Source organism: Suricata suricatta, chromosome 11 (genome assembly GCF_006229205.1).
Source record: "Suricata suricatta isolate VVHF042 chromosome 11, meerkat_22Aug2017_6uvM2_HiC, whole genome shotgun sequence".
NCBI classification, from domain to species: Eukaryota; Metazoa; Chordata; class Mammalia; order Carnivora; family Herpestidae; genus Suricata; species Suricata suricatta.
In genome coordinates, this window is record NC_043710.1 from 25,058,423 (window position 1) to 25,081,662 (window position 23,240).

The 23,240-nt window shown below is 47.1% G+C and overlaps 1 long non-coding RNA gene across 1 annotated transcript; it reads left to right on the forward strand.

Annotated features, from left to right (window-relative positions):
• The first annotated feature begins 7,425 nt into the window (after positions 1 to 7,425).
• LOC115306033 lies at positions 7,426 to 9,312 on the forward strand. The gene is made up of 3 exons (XR_003915144.1): positions 7,426 to 7,511; positions 8,461 to 8,584; positions 8,898 to 9,312. It is a non-coding gene; the product is annotated as an uncharacterized LOC115306033 (long non-coding RNA).
• The last annotated feature ends 13,928 nt before the right edge of the window (positions 9,313 to 23,240 follow it).

Sequence of the window (23,240 nt, forward strand, 5' to 3'; positions counted from 1 at the left end):
TAAATATTAAGGAATCCAATTTTTTTGGATGACTGGTGGTCCTGGAAAGCCACAGTTTCGGAATACCTGCTTTACCCCACCTCTTTTCTAGGGACCCCTTCCCCCAGGCTGCCACGGTGGTACCCGGTGAACTCTATCTCCTTGGTGGTAGGAGATCGGTTGTCTTTGCCTAAGGGTAGCCCGTCCACACACTGTTCATGAAAGGATAGCCCGTCCACACACTGTTCATGAACCTATAAGGCGGTCTTGGGTCCAGCAGGGACAAGGGGGAGGAGTCAGACTCCCTCACTGGGAGAATTTGCTTCCAAGAACATGGGCTCAGGGATCAAATAAACCAGGATCTTGTACAAGCAGTGGTAAAGTGGAGGTCCCTGAGCCTGGACAACCTCCTCAGTGCCGACCCCTAACTGTGGGCCCCACTCCTAGGAAGAGCGACTGGATTGAGGATGAGAGGACACGGCTTCGGCTTTGGGAGGAGTAAGAAGACAGGCAGGGTGGGCCGGGCAGAGAGAATAGTTTGGCAAGCTTCACCATTGGAATCAGAGTTGAAAAGAGCTCAGAGATTAGCAGGAGCTAAGACCTAAGGCCAAAAGACAGAGGACGAGCGGGACTCTGAGGGAGAAAACGAGCTCTGTGTGAGTACATTTATAGGAGCAGAATGGAGAATAACAGATGTGCCTCGGACTCATGTGAGGGCCCCTGGACTGGGTGACACCCAAATGATAAGACACAACAATTCCAAACTTAATGAGGAGGAAGAACCATGCTATCTAGGTCCAGGGTGACATGGAGGAGCCACTGGGAAGTGGGAGAAGTGGAAGCCAAGAAGCCTTGATAGGTCCACACAGGGGGCTGCATTCCAGAAAGGTCTATGACCTGGAAACATAAAGCAAGTACTTTTATGAAACATCTTTGTGCCAAGTTCTTTCAGACCTTCAATGAATGAATTAATGTACATGAGGACTTCGTGTTTAAAACCTGGTCACCACCCCAAGACAGAGGTGGCACTGGTCATGGGCAGCCATGGGAGGGAGCAGGCCTAAGGGTGTTGGGGGCGGGGGTGCAGGGAGCAGGCAGATGAGAGCCTGTCCTGTGAGAGCAGGAAGGGAGAAGGGGGGGACTATGAGCTGAGGAGCCAAGCCTCACTGAAAGGAAGACCCGTGGGTCTTCAATTATAAAACACAAATTGAAATATAAGATCATTAAGAATTTCAAAGCAGTGTCTGAATAACATGAAAGCCCAAGCCTGGCCCTTCTGAGTATAGGTTTTGTGTAACTGCACTGGCAGTGGCCTGGGAAGCTGCCTTGCTCAAGTGGGACAGAGGTGAGATCTTCAGTGCCTTCAAAGCCGGCCCCAGAACTCCCCTTGGGGAGTGAATTATATCTGAGTGGAAGGCAATATCCCAGGAGAATGGGTGCTGGCAAGAGCCAAGGTGACAGAGGACAAAGCTAAAGAGCTCCTGGTGAGGCCAAGAGAGTAACTGTCCCTTCTTTCAGAACGGAGTGGGTGAGGGGCGCCTGGCTGGTTCAGTCAATTCAGCGTGCGACGCTTGATCTCGGGGTCGTGGGTTCAAGCATCATGTTGGGTACAGAGATTGCTTAAAAATAAAATCTTTAAAAAGAAAAAAACTCAAAACAGAAAGGAGCAGGTGAATAGGTCCCCGTGAGAAAGTGTGTGGCTGGAGACCATGCAAATGTGTCAGGAAGAGTAATAGAGACAGGTCGTTTGTGGTATGCTAGCTGGGGGAACATTCCAGCACTGGGAAGCACAAGGCCGAATTTGAAGTTCTTTGCAAGTCTGTGGTTAAAACTCTCTTCCGTTTCTCCCCTCCAGCTCACCACGATGGGAGGAACTCTCCTATGCCCACAGATACTTAGGGGGAAATTTGTGCTCACCAGTAGGTTAGGGAAGGATTTTCACATCAGGTTCAAAGTGGTGCAGACCAGAGTAGGCATTAACAGAGGCAACAGTCTTGAGAATATAACTCATCCACCCCAGAAATCTGAGAAACCCTAAGGTGGCCTTTGAACTTCCATGAGACGCTGAAGCAGGAGAGGGGAGCCTGGGCCAATCCTTTGCAGATCTCCAGGGGCTGTAGGATATGGGCCAAATGCATCTTTGGAGTTAGGATTGAAGTAATTCCGAACTGCTAAGTGGCGGGGGTGGTGGTGGTGATGTCAAACACTGTGGAGTATAATTCCTATACCACCTAGCAAGAAGGAACTCTAGCGTTCTTTTACGGATGACAGTACTGAGGCATAAAGAGAGGTTGGGTAACTTGTCCAAAGTCACCTAATAAATAAGATGGAGCTCCATCCTGATTGACCTTGAGGGGGTTAACTTTGTTCTTGGGGTTTATCTGCCAAGATGGGCTGTGGACAGATCCACCTGCTGTGCACTGCACAATCAGGGGGCTCCATTCCAAACTGTTTATGGTGCTCCCTACAGAGCACAATCTGAGTGGCCATCACAGTAAAGTATTTCAATGACCAGGTGAGAACAGCATAGCTAATGACTCATTCAACACGTGTGTGCGTATGGACACCAGCCACCTTCCAGGAACTGCACTCAGCCTTGAGGGTCCAGGCAAGGTGGCAGGGTTGCTGGGAGAGTCTGTCACATGGGGCTGTGTTTGTACAACTGTCCGAGTGATGGGGGTAGAGAGAAGGGAGCATCTCATTCTTCCAGAGACGCTGGTCAGAGAAGGCTTCCAGGAGGAAGCCATAGCTGCGCTGAGGTTGAAAGGCTGAAGAGTCACAAGGCAGACCAAGGGTGTGGGGGTGGGGTGGGGGGAGCTCATTCCTGACACAGAAAATTGCAAAGGCAAAGAGGTGTCGGTTCATGCCCTGCCTTAGGGGAAAGTCAGTCTAGATATTCCAGTTTGCAGTGAAGTATAGAGCAGCGTTTACATTCAAGGTTGACTAGGTATGTGGGAATTTGGGTCCTGATAACGCGTTAAGTGTGTCAAGAGGTTAGATCTCTAAGCGCTTGCTCCCCCATCCATGGGGGATGTACTCCAGGACCCCTGGTGGATAGTACCGAACACTCTATACATGATACACACATGCCTATGATAAAGTTCAATCTATAAACCAGGCAGAGTAAGAGATGAACAACTATGATAATAAAGTAGAACAATTCTAAGATGCACTGCAACAAAGGCAACGTGGACGTGGCCCCTCTCTCTCTCTAAGTACCTGACTGCTGCACTCACCCTATTTCTTTCTATGATGTGGGATGAGAAGACACCCGTATGATGAAAGGAAATGAGGGGAAGGACGCGGGCACTGTGACGTCACATCAAGCCACTACTGACCTTCTGATGATACATCAGAAGTGGGGTTCTTCTGTCTCCTCACCATGGTTGACTGCAGGTAACTGAAAGCATGCAGCAGCAAGCTCCGTGTAAGGGGGGGCTGCTGCATGGAACAGGGGTACAGAGGGGCAAGGGCCTGGGTCTCGAGGAGCCCAGAGACTAATGTCCACCTCCACCCTCTAAGACTGATTATGGCAATGGAAGTAATGAGAAGGGACATGGAGAGTGTCCTATCAGGGTCTGAGGGCAGAGTCACTGAAGAATGTACTTACTCATGCCTACTGACCTAACGGCCTATATATATTGAATTGGCCTTTTGTGAATTGACAAATGCCTACTAGGCAGGTAGTGAACATGCACAAGTTGGCAGGTGTCAGAGCTCGTGTGGAGTGGTGAGGACTCTGGAGGACTATAGCATGCAAGCCTCGTCCAAGACCGGCAGTTATGACCTGGGTTCAGTCTATTGTGGTCATGAAGGGATGTGCCTGGGTTTGCCAGAGATTCCAATTTTTTAGGAGGAGGCAGAAAGCCAGAATTTTAGATAAAAATTTCTGTTCTTTAAATAAGAACTACTAATTTACATGTTTTCAAAACACCATTCAGGCCAAAAAAACCTCAAGTATGAGCAGAATTTAGCTAGGTAACTAGTTCCCCTTTTTTTTTCATTTATCATCCATCTACTCCTCCATTCAGTTGACCTTCTAACCATCCATCCCTCCATTCATCCCTCTATTTATTTCTTCCCATCCACTTATCCATCCACTTACATATCTACCCACCATCTGTCTGCCCATCCATGTACCTACCCATCTACTCCTTCCTCCATATCCATACACACACCTTCACACATCCACCTACTTACCTGTCCACCCACCTACTCATCCAACCATCCATCCATCCATCAGTCTATCTGTCCATCCATCCGTCTATCCATCCATCCATCCATCCATCCATCCATCCATCCATCCATCCTTCCCTCCCTCTCCCTGTTAAGGTAACTCCTTCTCAAATGTTTACAGGACTGAAACATTCATTTTGGTCCATCTTCTCCACCTGCCCTTGGCAGTCCTATTTCCCTCCAAGTTCAAGCAAATTATACGTTTGTAAAGTGGTGCGAATAAGAACAAGCTTGCACCTGCCCCTTTTCACAGAGGGATTTTTGCTCTCTCTTTATGCCCTTGCCGTGCTGCTTGAAGTAGGAGGGTATTCTTTTTTCTCCCCCTGGATCTGAGCCTTCACAAATGTTCCAGAACAAAATTAAACCAAATAGAGAATTAGGTTCCCCTCCCTTTTTGTGGAAATATCTTGCCACCAGGCCATGCTCTCTGGGAATTAAATAAATCTTCAAAAGAAGATCAGAAATAGATTTCTCAGTGGGGTTTCCAGATGTCTGTAAATGGACTTATTGAAAATGGGTTAAGTTTGGCAAATTCTAAATTGCAGTGGGGTGAATGTGCAATATATCTGTGCAAATAACCTTCTTTTTAGTTTTCTCCTCCATATTGAGTCCTCCTCCTCAATGTCCAGCTTCAGTTGTCCTTCCTTACTTTCCCCTGACCCACCTCCAGCTGAAGCCTAGGGGACCGGAAGCGGGAGGGGCAGATAACCAATATTTATTGTGCTAAATGCGTGATCCATGTAACAGTGTTCGTATTCCTGATTTCAGCAGCACACACCCTAGTATGATCTGAATAGGAGGCATTATAAGATGTGTATACTATCTGAACTCCAGTTTCCTCACCTGTCAAAACAGGACAGAGCGCCCCTATTACCTTCCCCAAGTGAAAGGAAGTATCTTCGAAGGGGCTGCCCAGGTGCTTTGACATACTACCACGACTAGTCCACCCTCAAAGGAATGAAAACTTTGCTAAAATGTAAATGGTCCCTGAGAGTTCTTCCCACCATCAAATCAGCTCTTCTTATTTGTTCATTGAACTGTACTAGATTGGGAGCCCTTGGGGATGTGGAACCCAGAGTGGTAGATGTCCCCGGGTATGATGGAGCCAGAGAAGGATCTGCATGGAGGCTGCGGGAGGAGATGGGGGGAAGAGGGGTGGTCCTGGAGGTTGTGGGCACCTCACTGAATGAACGCTGGCTGGGGAAGGGGTGGCAAAGGAGAAGAGATCCCTTCTCCTCCATTTCTCAACCGTTTGGTCTGCTACTTTGTCAACTGGAACCCTTCCCAGACCATGGGGTATCATGGTCCATTGAAACAGAATAGTGTCATGGAGAGTGTCACTGGTCATCCTTGACCCTCAGTCTCCTTTTCTAATGAAGGGACAGGATTCCTGGGAGGAAATAAAGAACAGGAGTTAAGCTAACGTCTGTGTTGGGGTCTGCCTTCTGCAATGAGCTGCTTCAGACCAGGCTGGCAGTCTGGGGTTGGGCCTCTGCTGATACCACAGCAGAGAGAGGCCCATAGAGCTGAGACCCAGTGTAAGGGGCGGACAAGTGACCCGGGAGCCCGAACCACCTGCACACCTGAAGGGGAGTGGGAATCCTAATGGAAGCAGCAGCCTATCGTGTTTATTTGGGTCGCGCGCTCTGCAGATACTTCGTACAATGCTCTCAACATCCGCCTGAAGTAGGGATGCTTTTGAGTCCCATTTTGTAACTTGGAAGTGGAGGCACGCAGGGGTTAAGTAATTTCCCCAAAGCCCCAAGGAGTGGGATGATAGGACAGAGTAGTGGTGACAGAGACGAAGTGGCCCACAAAGCCTAGAATATTTACTGTCCAGTCCTTTATGGAAAAATGTGCCTGCCACTGCTGCTACAGCAGACAGAGCTACCGACCCCTTGGTGTTCTCTCCCCCCTCACTCTGTGTGGTCGTTCTTGCTGTTGAAATCATTACTTTTTAAAGGAATCTGTACACCTAATGTGGGGCTTGAACTCCTGACCCTGAGATCAAGAGTCTCACGCTCTACTATCGGAGCCAGCCAGGCGCCCTGCCTTGCTTTGTTTATATTTTTGCTTGAAAACATTCATCCTTACCTCTTGTTATATGGGCACGGTACACACACAGCATACGTACTTTATGCACACACGTACACCCGGCATATGTAAATATATGCCTGTATATACATGAGGCTGGTATTCCTTTCTCATCCCCTGCTCACTCCATTGTTATTCATCACTCTATCCCTGCGCCTAAAACACTGCCCTGCTCATGTCGTGCACTCAGCAAATGCAGGCTGAGTGAACGAGGGAAATAATATTAGTTACTTTTAACAACCTCTCTTGTATCGCCCTGTTATGGAGGAAGTATTTGTGCCGCCCCAATATTCATTTGTTGCAGTCCTACCCCCTGGTGTGATGGCATTAGGAGGTGGGGGTTGGGGGGGAGCCCTCGGACTGGGAGGGGCCCGATAGAAGAGCCCGGAGAGCTCTCGCCCTCTCTGCCACGTGAGAACCCAATGAGAAAACAGCAGTCTGCAAACCAGAACAGGGTTCTTCCCAGAACCCAACCCTGGCAGCACCCTGGTCTCAGCCTCTGGCCTCTAAGACCCTGAGAAAGAAATTTCCATTGTTTATAAGCCACCCACGCAGGCTAATGGTACTCTGTGGAAGCATCCTGAACTAAGGCCCCCTCCCCCACCCGACTGCCCCGCCAGACCAGCACTGTCACCGCCTGACTTCTGGACACATTTCTATGGGTACCCAGGACTGGGACCCCTATACTGGGGAGGGGCCTGCAATTTCACTAAGTGCCTCCTCCCCATCCCTGCACCCCTGCTCTGCCCCTCACCCTGGTTTGCTTCCTCTTCCGATGAGCTCAGCCTGCTCATTTCCTCCCCGTGGCCTCAGGTGGCCGGTGAGGGGGGCAAACAGCTGGCGTGCCAGTTAGCACCGCGGGCAGGGGAAATCCGTTTCCTCAGCAGCACGCAAGCAGAGAGAGGTTGGCAGGGAAAGGGCAGGAGTTAGGAGGCCGGCTGGCAGCTTGCTGGCTTCATTTCCCAGGGCCTCCAGGGGCCGGCAGGGAGTGAGTGCAATGTGACAATGGTCCTTTCAGGCCCTCTGACGGGTCCTGGCTGAGAATGGAGACTGAACCATCTCCATATCCTTCAAGGCTGCGCGCAAGAAAACACCTCTGCATTCAGAACAGCCATGAGCCTATGTTAGACGTTCCCAGCTGGTGCCGGAGCTGGCAGGCCTAATCCAGCGCAGCCGGGCCCGCAGTGCCCACCCGTCTCATGGTGGGTATAGAAAAATGTTTCCTTATTTGTCTCTAACCACTCTGAGTTCCCTTGCAGGCTCCAGTTGCTGGTTGCAAGTTTTTCTGGTCCAAGCTTGTACACTTAGTTCGAGGCAAGTGTTTAGAAGTGATGGCTGCCCCCTTTTTAAGTAAAACAAACACGCAAAAATCCTCTCAGTCTCTCCTGCCATCTTCCTGCTCCTTTGAGGAGAAGGACTGTGCCCCACTTGCATGGTGGCTGGGGGAGGTGGTGGCCTCCCGGCTGGTTGAGGCTACTCCTTGTATTGGGCTTGCGGGGTGACTGTCCACACCTGGTCCTGACGGCAGCCAGTACAGGCTACGGCTGGCTTACTACAGAACCTGGCCCATCTTTTGGCTTGGTCATGCCCTGCGCATGTGTGCTGCCCAGATGAGCGCCATCTTGCGTCTCACTGTGAACCGTCTTTCAGGTTCTCCCACTTGGCTCTGGGTCTAAGCGTTCTACAGAGCCAAGAACCAAGTCATATTGATTTTACATTCCGAATCTGTCCTCTTCTTTCATTGTGATTCTTCTGTGGGAGATTTCGAATGTACACTATATTAGGGAGTGTCCTGACTCAAAACATGACATGCAAAAGGCATTTACTTCAAGGGAATGGAATATAGAGACAAAGGAAAGTGTAGTGAGAGTTCATGGAACCCGAGGGGGTAAGTGTGATGCCCGCAGATTAGCAGAGACCATGGAGAAATGGACGCATCCAAAAGGAGCTGACCAATAGGAGCTATCATCAGATGTAGGGGGTCGGTGGACCAGGGCCTTGAGACCAAATCTTGGAACAAGCCATGCTCATTAATTTACATATGGTCTACAGCAGCTTTATGTTTATCTTTACAGTGACAGAGTAGAATAGTGGTGACAGAGACTGTACTGCCCACAGAGCTTAAAATATTTACTGTTTGGCTCATTCCAGAAAAATGTTCGCTGACCACTGGTCTTACATGCTGCATTGTGTCCCCCGAAATTTTCATATGTTGGAGTCTGAAAACCTACCACCACAGAAACTGACAATATCTGAAGATAGAATCTTTACAAAGGTAAGTAAGTTAAAAAGAGGTCATTAGGGTGCACTCTAACCCAATATGCCTGGTATCCTCAGAAGAAGAGGAAACATGGACACGAATGCACAGAAAGAAAAGCCACGTGAAACAGGAGAGGGCAGCCATCTGAGAGCCAAGGAAGGCAGCCTCAGAAGAAACCAACCCCATCAGCATCTGGATCTTGGACTTCTGGCTGCCAGGACCGTGGGAAGATTGATTTCTGCTGTTTAAGCACCCCTCCCCCTTCCCCCAGTTCTGGACATTTCTTATGGCAGCCGGCCAGCCTCTTAACTTGTCTCCTTGTCTTTAGAGCACATGGATACCACTGCTGTAGCAGAACAGAGCTCCCGTTGGAACCACAGGAAGGTAAGAGGGAGCGAGGGGAGGAAGCATCCTGCTTTTTGCCGCCACTGCTGCTGCGTCACTGGTGACCACCACTGGCTGAACCCACCCGGAAACCAGCCAACCCAGAAGTCTGGGTGATTCAGTTCATCAAGTTTAGCCTCCCAGGCAGGGTGCAGAGCAAGGCAAAGAAGGACGGAAGATGGATCCCAGGTCAAAAAAGGAGAAGAATCAGCACGTACACGAAACAGCAGAGAGCATGGTGTAATAAACCCCCTGTACCCATCACTCAGCTTCAACAAGTACCAACATTTCCCATTGTTACTCCATCTATAGCTTATATCTCGTTTTATTTATATCACTTATATCTTATATCATCTATATCTATGCCTCTTATTTTTTTCCAGACTGTTTTAAAGAAAATCCCAGGAGTTATATACCATTTTACCCAAGAATAGTTTGATATACATCTATAATAGATAAAAACATTTTTTAAAAGCGTGGCAATGCTTTATGGTACCTAATAAAAATTTTCAAAAATCCCTTAACAATGGCATCTTATCCTTGTCTATGCTCAAATTCTCCCATTGTCTCAGAAACGTCTTTCAACAGTCGGTATGTTCTAACCAGGAGCCAGAGTTCATACCACACATTTATTTGTTGGAAAACTTGGGTTATTTGTCCTGTTGTAGAATGTTGTCCCATTCTGGGTTTGTGTGACTCATCATTGTCTTGTTGTGTAACCTGTTCCCACATCCCACAAATTTCCTATAAACTGCTAGTTAGAAGGCAAGGTTGGATTAGGTTCAGGCTCATTATTCATGGGCGGTGCTGCATGAAGTTACAAGAAGAGAACTTGTGCTCCTCCCACTTTCTGCAGTGCTGACAGTGATCATTGGCTTCAGACACTCGGTCTGGTCTCTCCACTGTCAAGTCCCCTATCAACTTGTTAGTGTTTCTTGACAATCATTCTAAATCTTTTATTCCATGGGGTTTACAAAATGGTGAAGTAGTCAGGGTTCTGCTGAGAAACAGGACCAGCAAGGGGCGCCTGGGTGGCTCAGTCCCTTGAGTGTCTGACTTCGACTCAGGTCATGATCTCATAGTATGTGACTCTGAGCCCTACATTGGGCTCTCTACTGTCAGCACAGAGCCTGCTTCAGATTCTCTGTCTCCCTCTATTGGCGTCTCCCCCACTCATTCTCTCTGTCTCTCAAAACTAAATAAACATTAAGAAAAAAAAAGAAATAGAACCACAGGAGATAAATATTTTTTACAAGAAACTGGCTCACGTAGTCACAGAGGCTGAAAGGTACCATAATCTGTAGGCTGGAGACCCAGGAGAGGGAGAGTCGTAATTCAATCTGAATCCAAAGGCCTGAGAATCGCAGGAGGCGAAAGTGTAAATGCCAGTCCGAGGGTAGGAGGAAACCCATGCCCCAGCTCAGTAGTCAGGTCGAAGCAGCAGCAAATGCTCCCTTTCTCTGCTTTTTTCTGCTTTTTTTTCTCTTCAGACCCAGAGAGGGTTGGATGAGGCCCCTGCACACTGGGGAGAGCAATCTGCTGTGCTCTGCTGATCCACATGTTACTCTCCTCCAGAAACACCTTCCCAGATACCCCCAGAAACCACAAGGAAGCCAAGTCTCTGCCCACCCCCCACACCCTGGTCAAGTTGACATGTAAATTTTACCAGCAACAGGTGATTTCCTAAATCTATCATTCCTTCTGCATTTATTAGGTAGAAATCTTCTATAAAGAAGATGTTTCCCTCATCAACACTTTAATGCCCCTGAAGTATAACTTTTACAAAAAAAAGACAGAATAGATACATAATTCTTTTTCTTGATAACTATCAGAAATGAATTGGTGGACTTGCTACCAATGATTTTTTTTGATCATTAAAAACTCATAATTAAAAAAATTTAATGTATTTTAATCCATTGTGGTGAATATCTCTTTTGATACCTAAATTGGCCCATCTTTGGCCTGTGGGAGCCTGTTCAACAATTTGCACTCCTGTGTCCTTTTGACATGAGACCATCAGTATTTAGTAATTTCATTGTTTTCAAGCACGACAGGATGCCCTGAGCTCATCATGTGTTTCTCTCTCCAGACTCAGTCATTTTTCCAAGCAGCCCTGTGCCTTGGTCCAGGTTCACTGGGAAATGGGCTGAGGTGAAAGCACCTTGGCCAGGAAGAATGCGGTTGCAGGGACACACGGACAGGGAGCAAAGGGAAGAGAGGCCATGGGGGACACGGGCAGGGAGAGCCGTCAGGCTGCCACAGGTTCAGAGGAAACACAGGTGAGTGCTTGGTTGAACAGCACCCTTGAGACAGGCGTGAGGCCAGGGTGTCTCCGAACGGCCTGCTGGTGGCGGGAAGAAGCCCTTCTTCTATATTGTTCTCATTTGCTGTGTCACATGCTGTGACCGTCTCTGTGTCCCTGAGCTGTGTTTCCTGGCTCCTGTCACAGGTATAAGAGAAGTCAGAGTCTCCACACATCCAGGCCATTCAGTGTGTGGTTCAGGCGGTGTCTCCTGGCCATCACTGCCACACATGAGGACTCCTCAGGGCACGTTGGTAGCACTGGCCATGGGGCCCAGGTTTACAACCAAAACAACAGTGTGAACGATTATTAGGGCCATGCTGGCCAGGAAGCAAAACGAGTGCGCATGGCCCATTGGTATAGGTGGGGCAAGGAGAAGGGCCTAGTGTACATTAACCGGGCTTGGTATATCCACCCCTTCTGCCTCTCAAATACACCATTGACAATATTTCGATTTTATAAAGAATGAATTGTCCTCACTGCTATCCTGAGAGGGGAGGTACAAGTCCAATGATTGAAGGCAATTATCAGCTGTGATCTTCTAAAAAGACCAAAGAGGCTTAACAAACCAAGATATAGTTCCTACCCCCACCCACAGCTAGTCTGATGGCGAAAATATATCCCACCATGTCACTCCTCTACTCCCTAGTTTCATTCTACAACCCAGTTCCTTATACATCCCTGGTGAAAGCATCCCTGTGTAGGTTCCTAGACCTCTGTTGAAGCCAAAATATTTTAAAATATTTATTTATTTTGAGGGCAGAGGAAGGGTAGGGAGAATTCCAGGCAGGCTCCACACTGTTAGCACAGAACCCAACATGGGGCTTGATCCCATGAGCTATGAGATCATGACCTGAGCTGAAATCTAAATAGATGCTTAACTGACTGAGCCACACAGGTGCCCCTGAAGCTAAAATTCTGCATGCCTACTGGGAGTGAAGGTGAGAAGGCCAATGCTACGTTCACCACGTGGGTTCTGGACCCATGCATTTTAGCACTAGATATTGGCTCTGGTTCAGAGCAAGCACTTTGCCCAGCATTGCCATCCTGCAAGGAGGCATCCTGGCCCTTTAGCTGTACCTCCTTGGGGTCTTACCAGCATTCCTTATGGGGCTGTTTTTTTGGGGTGATGAAGTACATGTATCTTGTGGTTTTGAGCCCAATGTGTCATATTTGCTTCGTAGTAAAGTGCACTCCCTGGTCTGTGACTATGTAACATATACTACCATGTCAATAAATGGAGTATTTTGTCACCTCTCAGTTGGTGGTGCTGGTGGAGGCATTGTGGGAAGAGTAGGTAGTGATTCTGGTGAGAAAGAATGACTTTCTGCTCCAAAGTAGAAAAAGTCTGGTAAAAGCTACTTGCCCCGAGGAGGCTTGCTGGTTTCCCCCACAAATGGGACTCAGAATCAGTCCCGGCTGCTGGCATACTAGACATTCAAAGTGAGAGCGAGATAATGACAAGGAAAGACTCCATGTTTTGGGGCCCATTCTTAGTCTCTACTCCCGTCACCATGGCCCACTCTGTCAACCCTGCAGAGGACAAGCAGGGAGGCCAGTGGATGCCAACTAGATATTTTGTGCCCGCTCTCTTAAGTCCATGCATGAACCTCTTCCCCAGATTTCCTTGTTCGTGATCTTACTCAGCGTCTCCACCACCACCCAGCACCATCCACCACCATCTGAGAGCAGACAAAAATGCCTGCTCTATCATCATAGAACCTTATACTGCATGACCGCAGAACCAAAGAGTACATTTTACTATCGAGCATGTATGAACACATTGGACTCAAACCAAAGATAGATTCACCTTCCATGTACCTCATCACCAAGGACAATCAACCTGATAAAATTGAGGGAATGGCCTGGTGAAATAGCTAACAGGCTGGTTCAGGGATACTTTTCAGGGTTGGGACACTGGAAGTGGTATATGGACTGCAATCTTTTTCTTCCAGGCCCCAGAACAATAAGCTGAGACATTTGTTACCGACAAGGAGTCAGTATTTCCATACATTGAGCCAAAATACTGCTGGTAGCTTTTGTGGGCTGGGCCTCTCTTCTACTGCCATTTCTCAGGACAAACTCTAAGCGGGGCTGTAGCATGACAGCAGTTCATTGGCAGCTAGAGTCAACGCTACATTAATGCTTTGAGAGCCAGGTCCATGTCCTGTTGGGTGACTTGAAGGGATGCCAGTTTCAAGTGCTGCTTGGAGCAAAAGAGGGCTCCCCAGGATGGGCAGGAAAGCTTCTCTGCCCCTCAGGCTTCAAGACCTAGCAGATCTGATAGTTCTAGAAGTATCTGTGGCCAATACACATGCTTCAGGAAGAGAGATGCAACACAGACCTCTGGAGTTCTGCAGAAGGCCTAACTTGATCCTGGGCTCTACCAGACATGAAATGCCTGGCCATGGGACACAGAGTTGCCTATATAACCCCAGGTGTGCATTTTGACCTGAGTTTCATCAGGTCCAAGGAGTCGTAGGTTGGGTGGGTACAGCAGTCATCCACTGTACCATAAACAGGATACATTCAGGATTTGGCCCAACCAATCCCAGACGGCACAAAGACATGCCATAAACAGGTGGTCTGGGCTCCTGTGGCACCTACCACTTTTACATCAACATATCTCTCAACAGAACAATAATAAAGAAGGTCTGTTGCTTTCCTTGCCATGTAAAGAAATGTTTTGGACCTCTGTATTGTTAGGGATGAAGAAAGAACAAATTCGCCATATCAGCAGCCCCGTATCAAGTGTCAGAGATGCCACAGGTGGCAGAGCAGCTGTGTGGCAACTGGGCTACTGCCTGATTCGGTTTACAGTAACCCACCCCCCTTCTCCAAGACACATCTGGCTTCTGCAAAGGCTGGAAATGTGCATTGGACAGAGATGTGACAAGAGCTGCTATCCCTGTATCCTTTCTTTCTTCGAGGATCACACTGAGATCTGTAATCCCTCTCAAAGTGCTGTATTCCTTCGGATTTACTATATTGGCCAACATAAAGGATAGTTTCCACATGGCCCTTCCCATCAAAAGGACTTCCATCCTATCGGCTAGGGAAACAATGCAAGGAATCTGTTAAGGATGTGCATTTCATGTATGCATTGTGGCCAGAGTTTTCATTGGGAAACAGTGAAATAAACAAGGGTGGGTTCCTAGACTTTCCTCCCCGTGTATGGTTACAACAGGTCTCTTTGGGGAAAAGACTGGAGAACAATCTACTATGTATACTTGAAATGGCGCCACAGGATCCTTCTTCAGGGATCCTTCCCTCCTCCTATGGCCTAAGGGTTTGTGGACACAACTGTTGGGTACTGAGTCAGGGACAGGTATTTTCCATTGTGGCTGCTGAAATTTGCCTTCTGCTCTCCAGTGCTCAGTACTTTTTCACTATAAACATTTGAGAAACACTCTTGTTCATCTGCTTCCCCACTAGGAACACCATGATCTGGTAGCCAATGCCTCCAACCCCTGTATGTCAAGGCACACTGAATGCCACTCTGGCCTTCCTGTCAATTATTGTAATAATGCCTCTCGCCTCTGATGTTAAGTGCCACCACATGGTTTTGGCCATTCCAGAATCCCATTGCTCCTACTGGAATTAGAAAGCCTAGTTCCACGGTATTATCTTCCATTGTAAACTGGCCTTCAGAGATGCAACTGGACTTCTCACAAGTGAGATCTCTATAGCTCTAGTGAGTGTCAAAAGGACATAGTCAGGTGATGGGTGTTCAGGTCTTACGGGATACATCCATTCTACCATTAGTATTTTCCTGAACCTTGTGTCTCCTTTAATATTTTGCCAGAGCATTTCTGACATCATTACCTCATTTACTGTGGGTCATTGACATGTCCAAGTGTCAAGAGGCCATGTTTCTAGGTAACTAGACTGGCTCCAAATACCCTTGTCAAAACTTTGGGTCCCAAGTGATAGGTGTGTGACTTCATATCAGTGGCCCTGTGTTCTGCCTCTTCTGCCTATCTAATATCCTGAAGATCTACCTGCACATATGTTCCCTGATCCCTGCCAGTACAACTCAACCAGTTTCTAGAATTTATTTTGAGTATAGGTAATTTCTTCCAGGGGTGGGGATTATGCTTCTGCATTCAGGCTGTATGGAGATATGACCCTGGTTATCAGCCGATGAACAATAGGATGAGTAGAAGAGGATCTGAAGAAGACCAAGCTTCATTCTGTAAGGCACTTGCTACAGGCAAGGTCATGGAATATTCTGGTATATGGGAAAGGGGAGTCTCTTCTCCTCTGATAAAGGGGATGGGCCTTTCCAGCCAGGGTAATTCTGAGCAATGTTGAGATTTAAGACCCTCAAGCTCATCCAACCAGTGTTCCCCATCCTGAACCCCCAGTGCCTGGTCCTGAACCCCGTTCTTTTTCTATCTGGTTCTGGCTTTAACATAGGAAACTGATCATGGCTGCTTGTTTAGTATCCTGTGTAGTTCTGACCCTTTATAATCAGGTCCTGGATCTGATGTTATGCATAGTCTGCTCTTGGGTGGTAGAAGACTAAAACTTTAAAGGGTGCCATGTAGGCCCTCTGGCTTCCACGGTGAGCCATAAGGTGGCAATGAATCATCCAGAATTATTAGTTTCTTTTTGAAAGTTTCCAATGTCCTCAAAGGCAGTTTCTCGTGCCAGTCTTTATAATTATTATCACCCTTTTATTAATTAAGTTCAGCAGCCACCTGATAATTGAAAACCTCACCTTATAACAATTAACCGCAGGTGCCAGCTTAAGTAGTTGCGATATCTCTCCTGATCAGGGTTTCACTAACCAATAGCAATGGGTGACTTTCTGCAGTCAGGGAGACAAGACAACACCAAATCCCACCTGAGAGTCTGCTTCTTGAGTCATTTCTAGTACCAACTGTCTTCGCCTAATTTTGCAACAAAATAGAATGTGGCGTAGACATTCATGCCCTAACAACTCATTGCGGTGCGCAGTCCCAGGAAAGCACAAGAGACAGGAGAATGGGAGAGCGACAGGAAAGGAGGGAGAGTCGTCACAAAGGGGAACTGCCGAGCTGGCTTGAGGCTTGCAAAACAACTCGGTGTCACCGGACATCACCAGAAACTGCTGTGATTCAACAATCCACCAGGAAGAAAGAAGGGCGAACAAAGTATCTAGTGGTTCCTTCCTGCGGCATAGACTTGCTTGGTATTTGTGCTAAATGGTGCTATTCCCTGAGACAGCCAGGCAGTGCTGACTGGCCCCTCAAACAGCTGAGAGGGAAGCTGGAACTTCCCCGGGTCTGACTCAGGCGGTGTGCAGAGGCATCATTGTCTCTGGCCCAGCCAGGGCTGCAAAGGGTTCTCCTCACTCTGGTGGCCGTAGTAGCAATGACAGTGACCATATCTTTACAATCACAGTGGGAGGCATCACAGGTGAGCTCTGGCCAGGAAGTAAGGCAAATGACTGAGGCCTGGAGTGATGGGGAGAGCCGGGTGGAGCAGGTCTGGGGTGCACATAGACTAGGTCAGGTATACCCTGGTTTCTTTCCAAAGGAAATGGTACTTAGCTCACAGTTCAGGCATTGGATGTATTCACTGCTCCAATGTTGTCCAAAAGCTTTTCTTTGGGCAGCTCGGATATTTCTCTCTCTTTTAGAAATAAATGATGAGTTCATATTGGTATTTCTAGTTAAAATGGAAGATTACAGGGTCTTATTTGGGTTTATACTTGAATCTGTCATGCTAATGGTTTGTAGTGACGTTAAGGAACATGCTTATTTGCTGATCCTACAGGATGAATGTGGTAGCTCCAAAATAAAACTACTCATCACCCTGCTCTCCGTGTCACACTGTATTAATCCTCACTCACACGTGGCACCAATCTCTGCAGTGTTTTTTGCTGAGAGAGGAATATACGTCCCTAATTTTTTGAACTCACAGTATGTGACTTTCTTTGGCCAATAAAATCAGATGAAAGAAGAGTGACAGTCACTTCCAGGAAGAGGTTTTAAGAGCCTGAGCATCTTTTGCTTTGGCCTCGGTGAGTGGCAAATATTCCAGACAGAAGCTATAATCCCCCGACTTGGGTCACAAAGGAAAGAGGACACAGATCAGAGCTGTAGCTGACATACAATAAACATGTAGTGTGGGGAAAAAAGAAACTTTTGTAGGTGAAAGGCCACCAGGACTTGGGGTTATCATCAAACTGGAAATAATCTAATATACATACCCCTGAATACAGTTTAAGATTTCCTCATGGTTCTTTTTGGTCCTTAGGACAGATCCCATTAAGGATCTATTGCTGAAATACAGTTTTCCAGAGTCATTTGCAGTCACTCTTCTTTGGGTGCCTACACCACCAACCTAATGTACAATTATTATCATTTCCATTTCTCCAATTTCTATAAATCTTCTTTTCATCTTTATTTAATTTTACTTTCAACTACTTTTGTTTTTAAAAACTATTTATTGGGGTGCCTAGGTAGCTCAGTCGGTTAAGCATCTGACTTCTGCTCAGGTCATAATTTCGCAGTTTGTGAGCTCCAGCCCACTTCAGGCTCTCTGCTGTCAGCACAGAGCCCACTTAAGATCCTCTGTCCCCCTCTCCCTGCCCCTCCCCACTTGAGCTCTCAAAGATGAAAGTAAACACTAAAAAATTTATAAAACAATATTTATTTTGAAGAGAGGGAGAGAGAGAATCCCAAGTAGAGCCCAACATGGGGCTCCATCTCACGAACTGTAAGTTCATGGCCTGAGCTAGGATCAGGAATCAGATGCTTAACTGACTGATCCACCCAGGAATCCCTATTTAATTTTACTTTTGAATTAAAACATTTACACGGCTTCAAAGTCAAAATTATACAACAAATTCCATGCAGTTAAGTCTGGGTGCCAGCCATGCCCTCCTCTCCTGTTCCTTCTCCCTCCTTCTAGGTCCCCATTCTTGTTGGTTTTGGTTTATCTTTCCATTATTACCTCTTGATAAGATAAGCAAATATATTTCTATATTCATATACCCCCCCCTCCTAAATGAAAGATAGCATACTATAAATACTGTTCTAAAACTTGCCTTTCTTAACTCTACATTCTGGAAACGATTTCACAGACGTATATAGAGATCCTTATTTATTTTCAGAGTTTTGTCATACTCAGATGTATGAATGCACCATATGTATTTAAGTGGCCCTACTGATGAACATCGGGTTGTTTCCATTCTTATACTATTACAGTTATTGGCAGTGAATACCCTTCAGCTATCTCATTTTATACTTTCACCAGTTTATTGTTTTGAGCTAGATCCCAAAAGTGGAATTGCTATGTTAAAAGGTAGGTGAACTTGTAATTCCTCTAGATGGTCCAAATTCTCCTCCAGGGGGTTGCATCCTTTTATATTTCAGCAACTTATGAGAACCTGTTTCTGAGAGTTTTATTAATGGAACATATTGTCAGACCTTGGACTTTTGCCAATCTGATAGGAAGGAAATGATAGCTCATAAAGTTTTAACTTGCATTTTCATATTCTGAGCAAGTTGAGCCTCTTCCCGTGTATTTAGGGGTCAGGCATGTCCCTTCCTCCCACAAACCCCTCCTTACTCTGCCCAGGTTTCTGCAGGGGGTCTTATTCTCAATGTTGAGAAGCTCTTTATCTGTTAGGAATATTTATCTTTCATCTGTGATATAGGTGCCATTTTAAGTGGCATGATCCCTATCCAGGAGAATCTAGGAACATTTAGCAAAATTACCAATGCATCTACCCTTGACACAGAAAGTGCACTGTGACAATGGACCTGACATTGCCAAGCTGCCTACGTTTTTGTTAAGCAAGAAAAAGAATCCAGTTAAGTGACTGTACTCAGTTTTTTTTAAATTGTATGGTCACTTGAAGAGGCTTTCTGACTTGAATATAAACATGTCTTTCTAAAGATCAGACTATTGTAAATTGTATTTAAATGGTTTCCCCTGCCCCCAGGCAGGTCAAGAGCATCTATTCTCTCACTCTAATCACTATTTGTTGCCTCTGCCATCTATCTCTTATCTTTTATTCCGTTTCCCCCCATCAGGATGTTACCCCCACCCAGTGACACAACTCTAAGGAGTAAGGGGTGTAGATCTGGTGTAGAGTTGAATGCGGGTACCCCAGCACGTGACCAGGGCTCCCAGGGAAGCAGAAGGGAGAGAGGAGTGGCTTCCTTGTTCTGTCTCCTCTCTCTTTGGAATGAGACTGGGACTAGCAGGTGGATGCTAGCAGGTGGACTAGCGCTCTGGGACTAGCAGGTGGATGCCCGGTGCCCAGGGCAACATGACTGCTCGAGCTCAGTGAGCATGTCCGCGATGTCCGGGGAAGCTGCGGATTGCCTGCAGTACGGGTGGAGCCTGGGCCCTGACTCAGGGCCCCCTGTGCTGTGTGTCTTCTTTGGCTATAATCCCTTTGGTCACATAAGTGGTATATCTGCTCTCCGTGACCTTGGTGGGGTGCACACTTTTTCAAGAGTCTGATGCTTAGGGTCAGCTCATGGCTGTGCCTGTCATTTCATGTGGAGGATTCCAGATTTGGCACTAATGTCCATAGCCTCTATCCTAGAGAAATAAAAACACTAGTACCTAAGGATTTATATTCTGGGTTATTTATTGCTACATCGTTTGTAAGTGGCCAAAAAAAAAAAAAAGAAGGAAACAACATAAATGTCTATCAGTAGGGCCAATAAATGATGGTGTGTTCATACAACGGGACATTGTGCTCCTAAAAAATGAGTTAGAGCTGGATCTGTTGACCTGGAGACGTGACAGTGATATATGGTCTTTAATAAGCCACCGCTCCACTTTTTCTCTGGACCTTCCTTCAATGAGCAAAAAGGCGACCTAGGTTTATGTCTAAGTGCGCGTTCATATGTTTGAATATTTTGCATATGTTGGGCCTCGGTTTCTTCATGTGCTAACTGAGGAGGACACTGGGGCTTCCCTCACTCGGCCGCAGGGAGCCGAAGGGCTGCAGCAGGTGCACGGCAAAACGCAGTCAAAGCAGTGCCTCCCTGGTAATAAGCATTCAGTGAATCCTTGCTGTTATTACTACTATGAACGTTTTATTTTATTATTTTTTAAATGTTTAGTTCTGAGGGTGAGGGAGGGGCAGAGAGAAGAGGAAGACACAGAAACTGAAGCAGGCTCCAGGCTCTTAGCTGTCAGCACAGAGCCCAATGTGGGGCTCAAACTCACAAACCGTGAGATCATGACCTGAGCCGAAGTCGGACATTTAACCGATTGAGCTACCCCGGTGCCCCTCACTATGGCTATTTTAAATGAACATGGAGAAAGATGTAGGAGATAGTTTCAGGCTGTTAATACTAGTTACCATGTCAGGGGTAGGGAGAGAAAGTTGGGGGAAAAAGATAAACCGTGATTTTCACAAAGTAGAAACATTATTTATGCTCAAAATTAAAGCGAAGTTGTGGAAATTAATATCCTAAGTGAGATCTATGACGTAGTAATGAATAAGAAGCACTATAGATGTGTGGGAGAAAAATAAAAATATTGATTTAATTAGGTGACTGGAGTGCAGGAAATTTTTCTCGTAGATCCGGTGGTTACTTCAATGTGGTTTTTCCTAACTATCTGAGAAGAGAGTGTTGTATGGCTGCGGGCACACGGGTGCTCAGTAAATGGCACCTGTGGCTAAATTAATTTTATTGTAATAATTCTCCCCTCTCAGCTTCCCAGCCTTAGGCTCCCTCGGAAACACCCAGGGCTACTCACGGGTGCCCAAACTCCCCTCCAACCCCTTGTGTATCCGCTGATGATTCCTGGTTGCAGAGCTGTTTGGTCCTGTGCCATGAAGCAACAGGGAAGTGTGATTGAAACTGATCTAACTTACTTTGCTAACTGAACTGAAAAGGCAGTTGCTACCTCATCCTACACAGTGGACACGAGAGAGATGTCCTAACTTAGAGCCTGTAACTTAGAGTCACAGAGCCGACTTCCCGATTGGGACTGCAACACCGAGGTAGGCACCCTGGAGAGAAGATCTTAAATCCTGATGGCCCATCATCCCCTCCCATTGAACCAGATGAGGCACACCAAGCTCTGGAAATGTAGGCAAGGAGAGGCGTGGTCCAAGAGCATAAGGTGGAGGTGAGGAGTGTCACCATGGCCTCGGGACCAGCACAGTGGAGGATGTCACTTGTTCTCTTAATCTCGCCTTCAGTTTGGCTGGAAATTAAGGCTTGCCTTGACCACAAAGGGATTCCCTGACTACATTTTTACCCACCCTCACAGGGAGGTCTGGTTATCAGAAAACAGCTCCGCGCCTCATATACTATGGAAGAGGATGTAATGGGCGTGGATGATGGACCCGAGGGGATTTCAGGGCTGAAGTGTGCCGGAAATGCCTTCAGGACTTCCCCAGACCCTCCTGACTTCACCTGCTTTCTCAGATTCTGCTGGCTTCACCCACAGCCTGGACCCTCAGCTGATCTCTCTGCCTTGGCCATCGTGCCTCTATAGTTCCTCTGGAGATGGACCAAATGCATAACCGGGGCCTCTGGTTCCTCCCGTCACTTCCAGACTCAGATACGGAATCACAGCAAAGGGCAGAGGATCTGGCTTTCCAAATAATTCTCAAAGGGGCCCAAACGATGCCACTCAGAAACGTGCTGAGTTGGGGCACCCGGGTGGCTCAGTCGGTTAAGCGTCCAACCTCAGCTCAGGTCACAATCTCGTGGTCCGTGAGTTTGAGCCCCGCATCAGGCTCTGTGCTGACAGCTCGGTGCCTGGAGCCTGCTTCAGATTCTGTGTCTCCCTCTCTCCCTACCCCTCACGCACTCATGCTCTGTCTCTCTCTGTCTCTCAAAAAGGAATAAATGTTAAAAAAAATTAAAAAAAGAAAGAAAGAAATGGCTGTGATTAATGCCACATGGGGCAGACTCTGATGGGGGGAAATAAGAGGCGGGAGGGAAACTGGCAGATACATTCCACCTCGCCCCTCTTCTGAACGGACTGCTCCCAGACACTGTCTCCGTGTAACGCGCCTGGAGACCCTGTATGGCTGAGCAATTCTCCTGCTGACAACCTGCTTTTCTCAGCTCATCCTGAGACATGGTCGGCTCAGTCATCACCACCCTGCATTGCTTTGCGCTCTGCTGCTTTCCTCCGCTTTCTCCCCGCTCTTACTGCCCTAGGTTTATACAGCCCAGTAAAACCAGCAGCACATAATCCCTGCTCCAGGCTCTGTTCTGTAGGGTAAACTGGTAGACAGAATAGTGGCCCCCCCAAAGATGTCTATGTCCTAATCCCTGGAACCTGTGAATGTGTTACCTTACGCAGTAAAATGGATTTTGCAAATAGGATTAAATTAAACACGTTGAGCCGCAGAAATGATCCTTGATCATCCAGGTGAGCCCAATGTGCTCACAGGGATCCCTAGGAGAGCGAGGCAGGAGGGTCAAAGCCAGGAGAAGGTGATGTCAGGATGGAAGCAGAGATGAGAGAGGTGTAGCCATGAGCCAAGGAATGCGGGCTAGTGTAGAAGCTAGAAGAGGAAAAGATTGGCTTCCCCCCTGAGTCTCCAGAAGGAACCCTAACAACGCTTTGTGGCCCGTAAAACTCACTTCACACTCTGACATCGGAACTGTAGAAGAATGAATCTGTGTTGTTTTAAGCCACTACATGTGTGCTAATTTGATATAGCAGCCTTAGGAGACTAATGCAGGAACCTTGGCTGAAACAGCTCTTAAATGCCCTGGTTTCCAGCATGATCCTATTCTGCATGATTAAAGCTGAATGCCACATTGTATTTTTCTCTCTGAATTCCTTCTGTGAACAAATCCTAATCTCTCCTTCGGCAGATGGATGCCCTGGGTGGGCTGGGGCAGAGACTTAGTCTCACAAAAGCAACTGTATACATATGTGTTTATATATACACAACCAACAAAAACAGGAAGACAGGAATAAAATATTATTAACTATGGCAGTAGGTGACTTATTGCCTGCCTTGAACTTTTGTAGATTTCCCCACTTATCTCT